This window comes from Cervus canadensis, chromosome 29, assembly GCF_019320065.1.
Source record: "Cervus canadensis isolate Bull #8, Minnesota chromosome 29, ASM1932006v1, whole genome shotgun sequence".
NCBI lineage: Eukaryota > Metazoa > Chordata > Mammalia > Artiodactyla > Cervidae > Cervus > Cervus canadensis.
In genome coordinates, this window is record NC_057414.1 from 25,606,248 (window position 1) to 25,615,542 (window position 9,295).

A 9,295-nucleotide genomic window follows, 5' to 3' on the forward strand; every position below is an offset into this window, starting at 1 on the left:
CTACTTTCATCAGGGAAGCAAGGGTTACATTCAACCACTGTCTGAAGGCAAGTCTCTGTTTGCTGGCATGAAACCCAAAATCCCTGAACTTTAAATAAGTGATAAAGTAAAGTAGAAATGTGAGGAGGCTTTCCAGCTGATTGACCCATATCTTAGTACTTACCAGCCTCAATAGGCCCTCTGGGTTCACTCAGTCCAAATCCACATATGCCAAGCCCCTGTTTCTGGGCACCACTTGTTGGTCCTTTATTGGACCAGAACCTTGTGGTCCGGAGTCAAAGATGAGAGAGTGAAAGAAGGAAAGAGGCTAATATTTCCTGGGTTACGCAGCCGGCTTCTGTGCTCCAGGGAATCAGCCAGAAAGAGAGAGAGAGGGAGAAAGAAAGAAAGACACAGGGACCCAAGCTCTGATGGAGCAAAGGTGTCTTAATCAACATGGCGTGGGCATATATACTGTCTTACAAGGTAGTTATTCTCAGCAAAGATAAAGATTAAAATTCCAGACTTAAAAAACACAAGGGATCCCTATGAAAGAGAGAAGAGGGTACTTACCACCATAATGAGAAACTAACAAAGGAAATGCCTGAATTCCTCAGCCCCGGGAAAGGCATGCCTCTCCTCTTAATTCCTGAATATTCAGGAATTAATAAGGGCCAAAGGATTCCTGACAGATCCAAAACAGCACACAAGAAGCCTCCTGTTAAATGCATCCTGACAAATAAAGCAGAAGTAGGAACTCTCTTGTTTTTTCAATAATCCAACAGACATTGGCAGTTTGATCTCTGGTTCCTCTACCTTTTCTAAATCCAGCCTGTATATCTGGAAGTTCACATTTCATACTGTTGAAGACTGGCTTGGAGAATTTTGAGCATTACTTTGCTAGCATGTGAGATGAGTGCAATTGTGCAGTAGTTTGAGCATTATTTGGCATTGCCTTTTTTTGGGATTGGAATGAAAACTGACCTTTTCCAGTCCTGTGGCCACTGCTGAGTTTTCCAAATTTGCTGGCATGTTGAGTGCAGCACTTTCACAGCATCATGTTTTAGGATTTGAAATGGCTCAACTGGAATTCCATCACCCCCACTTGCTTTGTTCCTAGTGATGCTTCCTGAGGCCCATATGGCTTTGCATTCCAGGATGTCTGGCTCTAGGTGAGTGATCAGACCATCATGATTATATGGGTTCTGAAGATCTTTTTTGTGTAGTTCTTCTGTGTATTCTTCAACAACCTTACCCTTCAACAGAAAATTGGATTAAAGATTTACTGACATGGCCCCACCCATTAGAACAAGACCAGGGCTCAGAGATACCACAGAGACTGAGACAACTATGTTTGACTGTCTCCTGAGGAGGTATGTTTCAGCAGTAAACTGCTGCAGAGGCAGGGGCTCTGGGTGCAGCAGACCCATGTATGGCATAAGCCCTTTTGGAAGAGGTCGCCATTAAGCCCACCATAGAGCTGCCAGACCTTACACAGTACTGGGGTAACAGACTCTTGGAGGTCACAAACAGAACCTTGTGCACACCAGGACCCAGGAGAAAGGAGCAGTGACCCCACAAGGGACCAATCCAGACTTGCCCGTGAGTGTTCAGGAACCTCAGCAGAGGCGTAGGTCAGTCCTGCCCTGCTGCAGGGTTGGGAACACTGAGTATAGCAGTGCATCCATGTTGCCTTTGAAGGAGGTCGCCATTATCTGCATTACCTCCACCACAGTTTGGCCTCAGCTCAAACAACAAGGAGGGAACACAGCCCCAGCCTTCAACAGAAAATTGGATTAAAGACTTACTGAGCATGACCCCACACATCAGAACAAGACCTAGTTTCCCCCTCAGTCAGCCTCTCCCATCAGGAAGCTTCCATAAACCTCTTATCCTCCATCAGAGGGCAGACAGACTGAAAACCACAACCACAGAAAACTAACCAGTCTGATCCCATAGACCAGTCTTGTCTAATTAAATGAAACTATGAGCCATGCCATGTAGGGCCACCCAAGACAGACAGGTCATGGTGGAGAGTTCTGACAAAATGTGGTCCACTAGAGAAGGGAATGGCAAACCACTTCAGTATTCTTGCCGTGAGAACCCCATGAACAGTATGAAAAGGCAAAAGGATAGGATATGTAACTCCACAGGTTGGTAGGTTCTCAAAATGATACTGGAAATCAGTGGAGAAATAACTCCAGAAAGAATGAAGAGATGGAGCCAAAGCAAAAACAACACCCAGTTGTGGATATGACTGGTGATGGAAATAAAGTCTGATGCTGCAAAGAGGAATATTACATAGGAACCTGGAATGTTAGGTCCATGAATCAAGGCAAATTGGAAGTGGTCAAACAAAAGATGGCAAGAGTGAATATCGACATTTTAGAAATCAGTGAACTAAAATGGACTGGAATGGGTGAATTTGATGATGATCATTATATCTACTATTGTGGGCAAGGATCCCTTAGAAGAAATGGAGTAGCCATCATAGTCAACAAAAGAGTCTGAAATGCAGTACTTGGATGAAATCTCAAAAATGACAGAATGATCTCTGTTCATTTCCAAGGCAAACCATTCAATATCACAGTAATCCAAGTCTATGCCCTGACCAGTAATGCTGAAGAAGCTGAAATTGAACGGTTTTATGAAGACCTACAAGACTTTCTAGAACTAACACCCAAAAAAGATGTCCTTTTCCTTATAGGGGACTGGAATGCAAAAGTAGGAAGTCAAGAAACACCTGAAGTAACAGGCAAATTTGGCCTTGGAGTACAGAATGAAGCAGGGCAAAGCAGGGCAAAGGCTAATAGAGTTTTGCCAAGAGAACACACTGGTCATAGCAAACACCCTCTTCCAACAACACAAGAGAAGACTCTACACATGGACATCACCAGGTGGTCAATACCGAAATCAGATTGATTATATTCTTTGCAGTCAAAGACAGAGAAGTTCTATACAGTCAGCAAAAACAATACTGGGAGCTGACTGTGGCTCAGATCATAAACTGCTTATTATCAAATTCAGACTTAAACTGAAGAAAAGAGGGAGAACCACTAGACCATTCAGGTATGACCTAAATCAAATCCCTTATGACTATACAGTAGAAGTGACAAATAGATTTAAGGGATTAGATCTGATAGAGAGAGTGCCTGAGGAAATATGGACAGAGATTCCTGACATTGTACAGGAAACAGTAATCAAGACCATCCCCAAGGAAAAGAAATGTGAAAAGGCAAAATGCTTGTCTGAGGAGGCCTTCCAAATACCTGTGAAAAGAAGGGAAGTGAAAAACAAAGATATACCCATTTGAATGCTGCATTCCAAAGAATAGCAAGGAGAGATAAGAAAGCCTTCCTCAGTGATCAGGGCAAAGAAATAGAGGAAAACAATAGAATAGGAAAGACTAGAGATCTCATCAAGAAAATTAGAGATACCAAGGGAATTTTTCATGCAAAGATGGGCACAATAAAGGACAGAAATGGTACAGACCTAATAGAAGCAGAAGATGCTCAGAAGAGGTGGCCAGAATACAGCCAGTGCAAAGGTTATCTAAACTCTCTGCAGCCCTGAATACTACTGACTCCTCTTTCCTTCTTGAAATACCTAGTTAACTTTCTTGATACCATGAAATTGCTTATTATTAAAGTTTATATGTGCCCACATATCTCCTTGTCCAGAGATAATTTTAGAATCACAGAACATTAGAAGTGGAAAGCTCTAAATTACTAGTTAGCCAAACAGTAGCATAATCATTTGAAAAGAGTTTTAAAAGTGCATAATCTTGAGCCCTGATGACAGATCCATTCCAATACAGTGGGTCTTGAAATGGAAAAGAAGATAATAATATTAATTATTATTCTGAGTGACTCCAACACACACCCAAATTAAGAATGATTAATCCAGTTCAGTCCTATTGGCATATGAGTCAAGAAATTGAGACACAGTGATTGCAAGATGTTTTTAATAGAACATGTTATTGTCCAGCCAAGACTCTTATTTTTCAGATTATTAAACTGAGACTCTAAAAGTGAAATGATACTACTATGTAGGGTCAAATCCAGGACTATACCTCATTTACTGTAGCTTGAATCCCAAGCAAATAAATAACAACCTTCACAAAAATCCTTTTAAGTTGATATTATTATTTTTCTAATTTTGGAAATGAGGAAATAGATATTCTGAAATGTTAAGTAAGTCTTTCAGAGTCACATATTTAGCAAATGACAGAACTGAATTTTAAACACAGGTAGTAAAAATTTAAACCAGAAACTGTGAGCTTGCTCACTCTAATGGGCTTCTAGGAGTCTGTCCAACTCATAACTTCATTTCCTGACTCTTAAACACACACAACAATCTACATAAAAATAAATCAATCTTTGTTTTCCATCATTGTGCATTAAGAAAAGCACTGTGGAAGTTAATTGTTACAAAACTCATTCCAGGAGGAAGTGGTAATAATTCTTAGAATGACTCACCTTCTCCCCAAATATCTCTTCTTTATGACTCAAAATTTAAAATCAAATTGAAGGACTCACTTATTCCAGACATAAATTACTGAGCCTTTACCAAATACCCAACACTATGTTAAGCCCTAGAGATATAACTGAGAAGACACCCAAGGTGCTTTCCCTCACAGGGGAGACAGATAATCAGATGATTAGGAAAGCATGTGAAAATTGCTCTCATTACTCCATGTCAGGCCTGACTGCTACACTGTGGGAAATTAAAAAAAAAAAAGAGTACCTAAACTTTACAAGGTGGGTTACACAGGTTTCCATTCAACTGATACCTAAAATATCAATAGAAAACAAAGTGGGTTATAAAGATAATAAGAGCATGCTAGAAAAAGGAAAGTACATAGAATATAACCAGGGAAGAAGCCTCATTGTTCAGTGAGCAAAATGAGTTTTCACGGAAAGATAGGAAAAAGAAAACAAGAGAAACCCTTTATGTTCTCTATAAGTTATCATGTGATTCTCTTCCCAGTTTTGAAAATCCAAGTTGAATAAATAAACATGTCTTACTTTGCATAGTCCTTTGTATTGAACTGAAATTTTTCCTGCAAATAAATATCTCAAAATTTTCTTATCTTTAAATACATAGAGTGATATTGAATATTTAGGAAGGAAAGAAAATTCAGTACAGTGGAATATTTGCCACAACAGGGTAAGCACATACCTGAAGGTCATCTACCCATCTTTTGGGAAAGACCTCCTGGAGTTCTGGATAACCTAATACCTGAAGGATAAACGGGCTGCATAAGACAAAGGACTCTTTATTTGTACATGAAGGTGTTCCAGGCTAAGAGAAGAGCTTGTAAAAATGTATCCAAAGGAACAAGGGTTTATTTAATTTGGGAAAGTCCAGTATAACTTTAGCAGAGTACTGGGAAGAAGCAGGGAGGAAGGAGTTGTAGTGACAGTAGATCAGACTGGAGAGGTGAACAGGGTTCAGACCAAAAGATCCTTGTTTGTTCTACTATGGAAATTTGGTTTTACCTTGAAAGAAATTCCACTGAACACAGTAAACCAAGGTAAATGTGATATTATTGGAAGGAAGGAAGGAGCTTTCAGGTTGCAATGTGGAGAATGGATTTTAAGGGGAAAGACCAGAAAGGGAGAAGCCAATTAGAAGGATGGTGTCTGGATAGAAATGAGAAATGTTCATGAGAAGAACAAGATTTTTAGCACTTGATAAGTTGGGTGAGGAGGACTAGTAAAGAGAGGGGGATCAAGGAAGATACCAATTTGGGATTTGAGCAATTAAGTAGAGGGTGGTGCCATTCACAATGACAGAGACCAAAAGAAGAGAAGAGAGCTTGGTAGACTTGGTGATGTTTCTGTGATTAAGTTGATTCTTACAAATTAAGTTCAGATGCATATTGAGCATTCTAACAGAGATATTAGGCAGTTAAACAGGTTTGAAGTTCAAATGTGAGTTCAATCTGTGTTTTCTGTGTAAAAATTTTCCATAATCAGAACATTCTTATCTGCTATGAACTAGTCAACTTACATTCAAAAGGTGTGAATATTCTTTCTGATTTTTAAGAGGAAAACACTGGGAGGGAAGATAGAGATATAGGAAGAAGAGAAAGGAGGAAGGAATACATTTCACAAGTGTGAGAACCCTGATTCGTTGCTACAAATACTAAGTTGCATCAATTTCTTGCCAATAATCTTATAAAGTAACAGGATGCCCGTATTTTGCAGTGTTCAGCTCAAACCTTCTATGTCAAAGTCTTTCTATTATACCTCTTTCTATTACACCTCACTTCTTCCTATGTGAAAGAACTCTATACAGAAACAAAAATAATTTTGAAAGAAAGATGTATTGTATTATAATAATTAATACTGCTCCAGCTCAGAAAGATATTTTTCTACTCAAGAAATCTCCTTGTATCTGAAGCTGTAGATCAGAGGATTAAGCATGGATACCACAGTGGTATAGAATATGGTGGACACGTCCTTCTGGTTCATGGACAAAACAGAAGAAGAATGAAGATACGTGAATGCCCCTGATCCAAAGAAAACAGGAATATGTGAGCTATAAGTACTGAAGGCTTTGGACCTTCCTTCCGTGGAAATGATGAAGAAGATACTGGAAATGATAAAAGCATATGAGACAATGACAGTGAGACCAGGCACAGCAACATCAAAGCTGACAATGATGAGAACCACCAGTTCATTGATGTGAGTGCTGGTGCAGGAGAGCTCCAGGAGGGGGAGGATGTCACACATGTGGTGGTTGATGGTGTTGGCATCACAGAAGGTCAACCTCAACATGCATCCAGTGTGGGTCCAGGCAGCAATAAAGGTCCCCAAGTATAAAATCACAGCCAGCAGAGATCAGACCTGAGTGGACATGGTGACCTTATACAGCAGGGGCTTGCAGATAGCCACATAGCGATCATAGGCCATCACTGTCAGTACATAGCACTCTGGTTTGACAAAGAAGCAGTAGAAAAACAGCTGAGTCATGCATTCTGCATAGGAGATGAAGTTCCTCTTCAACACAAAGTTTACCAACAGTTTGGGGGTGATGACAGAAGAGTAACAGAGATCAATATAGGATAAATTAAAGAATTGATGCTTTTGAACTGTGGTGTTGGAGAAGACTCTTGAGAGTCCCTTGGACTGCAAGAAGATCCAACGAGTCCATGCTAAAGGAGATCAGTCCTGGGTATTCATTGGAAGGACTGATGCTGAAGCTGAAACTCCAATACTTTGGCCACCTCATGCAAAGAGTCAACTCATTGGAAAAGACTCTGATGCTGGGAGGGATTGAGGGCAGGAGGAGAAGGGGACGGCAGAGGATGAGATGGCTGGATGGCATCACCGACTCGATGGACATGAGTTTGGGTAAACTCCAGGAATTGGTGATGGACAGGGAGGCCTGGCATGCTGCAATTCATTGGGTCGCAAAGAGTCGGACCCGACTGAGCGACTGAACTGAACTGAACTGAAAGAGGAAGAAGTACATAGGAGTGTGGAGGTGAGAAGTCAGTCTAATTAGAGTGACCAAGCCCAGGTTTCCTGCAACGGTGATGATGTAAATTCCCAAGAAGGGGAAGAACAGGGGCACCTGGATCTCCAGATGTTTAATTAAACCAACAAGGATAAACTCAGTGACTAATGAGCCATTTCCAATATCCATTCTCTTCCAGTGGGATCTGAAAGATAGGTGAATAGAGTCATATTTGAGGCAGAAGCCAGATTCTCCATGCAATCCCATGCCCATTCTGGAGCCAAGAAGCCCAGAGACTGCTGAGGCTTAACTATTTTACAGAAATAAATAATAAATGGATCTGTCTCTGCTCATATGGAGAAAGATAAGTGCATGGGAGTCATCAGCATAGTAATACTGGGAGAATGTAAGAGTTCAAGAGAATGTAAGAAAAACAATCACTTCTTACCTTTTCTCCCCTCAATTTGTCACTAACAGTTTTTATTCCTTCACCTGCTAAAGTTTGTATTTGTTAATATTTACTCTCCACACTTCATTTACCCTGTGATAGCTAACAATCCAGACTGGACACTATGTAGGGGCTGATCATAATCACTTGTCCACAGCAGAGTTGTGGAAACAGAGATTCAGAGAGAACCTTTGGCTTCTCAAGCATACAGAACAAGGAAGTCATTAAGTCAGGCCTAGAACCTGGGTCTCCTGCATAAGAAATTCCCTAAAGGGCACAAAGCTTAGAAACACTGCAAACCCACTGATCTCAGCACTACCTTTAATTTCTAATTTCCTCCCCCACAGACCCGTTAGTCATCTCTATACAGGGCCAGAACCACGGAAAGCAGAAAAATCTATTACTTTCCAGTGGCTATGGATTGTGAAAGAAGTAAAAACAAAAAGGATTCAGTGCTCACTATTCTTTGCCTACAGGCACCGGAACTGTCTTTGTGGTTTCCCCTCCACCATGGCTCTCCAAAGAGGAAGAGCTCTTCTGCTGCAGGAGGCAGCAGAACTGAACTCACCCCATCTCCTCCATCCCTGTGGAGGGGCTCAGAACATTTATAAATCTCAGCATTTCTTTTGCTCTGAGAGTCAGTCAGATGAAGATCATGATTTTTACTTAAGGTTTTGACCAGAGGTGATCATTAAACCACAAAAAGGAATCCAAACAGCATTCTTTGTTTTCAACATAATAATACATATTTTATTCCGAGTTGCAAGGTCTCAGGGATTTGATAAAGAGATTTTCTTAGGAGCCTCTGCATAGTGCAAATCCTTGAGGAAATACAGATTTATGAAACTGTTTACACAGCATGAAGATAATTCAACCCTGGTGTCTTTGGAAGCTCAATATTTTACTCAAAATTTCACATTAGGGATTGTACATTCTCCCAGGTAAAAATATTTTCTCCTCCCTTATCTTTCTTCTAATGTTTCTTTGACTTTTAGGTACAATTGCTAACACATAGCTAATGATATTTTAAAACCTATAAAAATATGACATGCACAATGCACATCTTCCCACACATACATGTTTTTAGCATTATAGCATAAATGACCATATAATGCATATTTTATATTTTTAAAGCATATCATTTCCTTTTCCTTAGCACTCTCCTTCCTATATGATCTCCTGTCCATCAATCACCCTCAATTATCCATGTTTATTTATAACCAAGAACTTCTTTCTATATCTTCCTACTCACTGATATAAAAAATAATTACAACTATAAAGACTTTACAAATGATTACAAACTTCATATTTTTTTTTAAACTTCATATTTTTGACCCTTTGCTTTTTTCATCTAACAGAACTTTACAAAAATGTCTCCAAAAGTTTATGTTGTGAACATAT

The 9,295-nt window shown here is 39.9% G+C and overlaps 1 pseudogene; it reads right to left on the bottom strand.

The window, feature by feature from the left end:
• Positions 1-6,362: 6,362 nt before the first annotated feature.
• Positions 6,363-7,635, bottom strand: LOC122430709 (annotated as a pseudogene).
• Between the last annotated feature and the right edge of the window lie 1,660 nt (positions 7,636-9,295).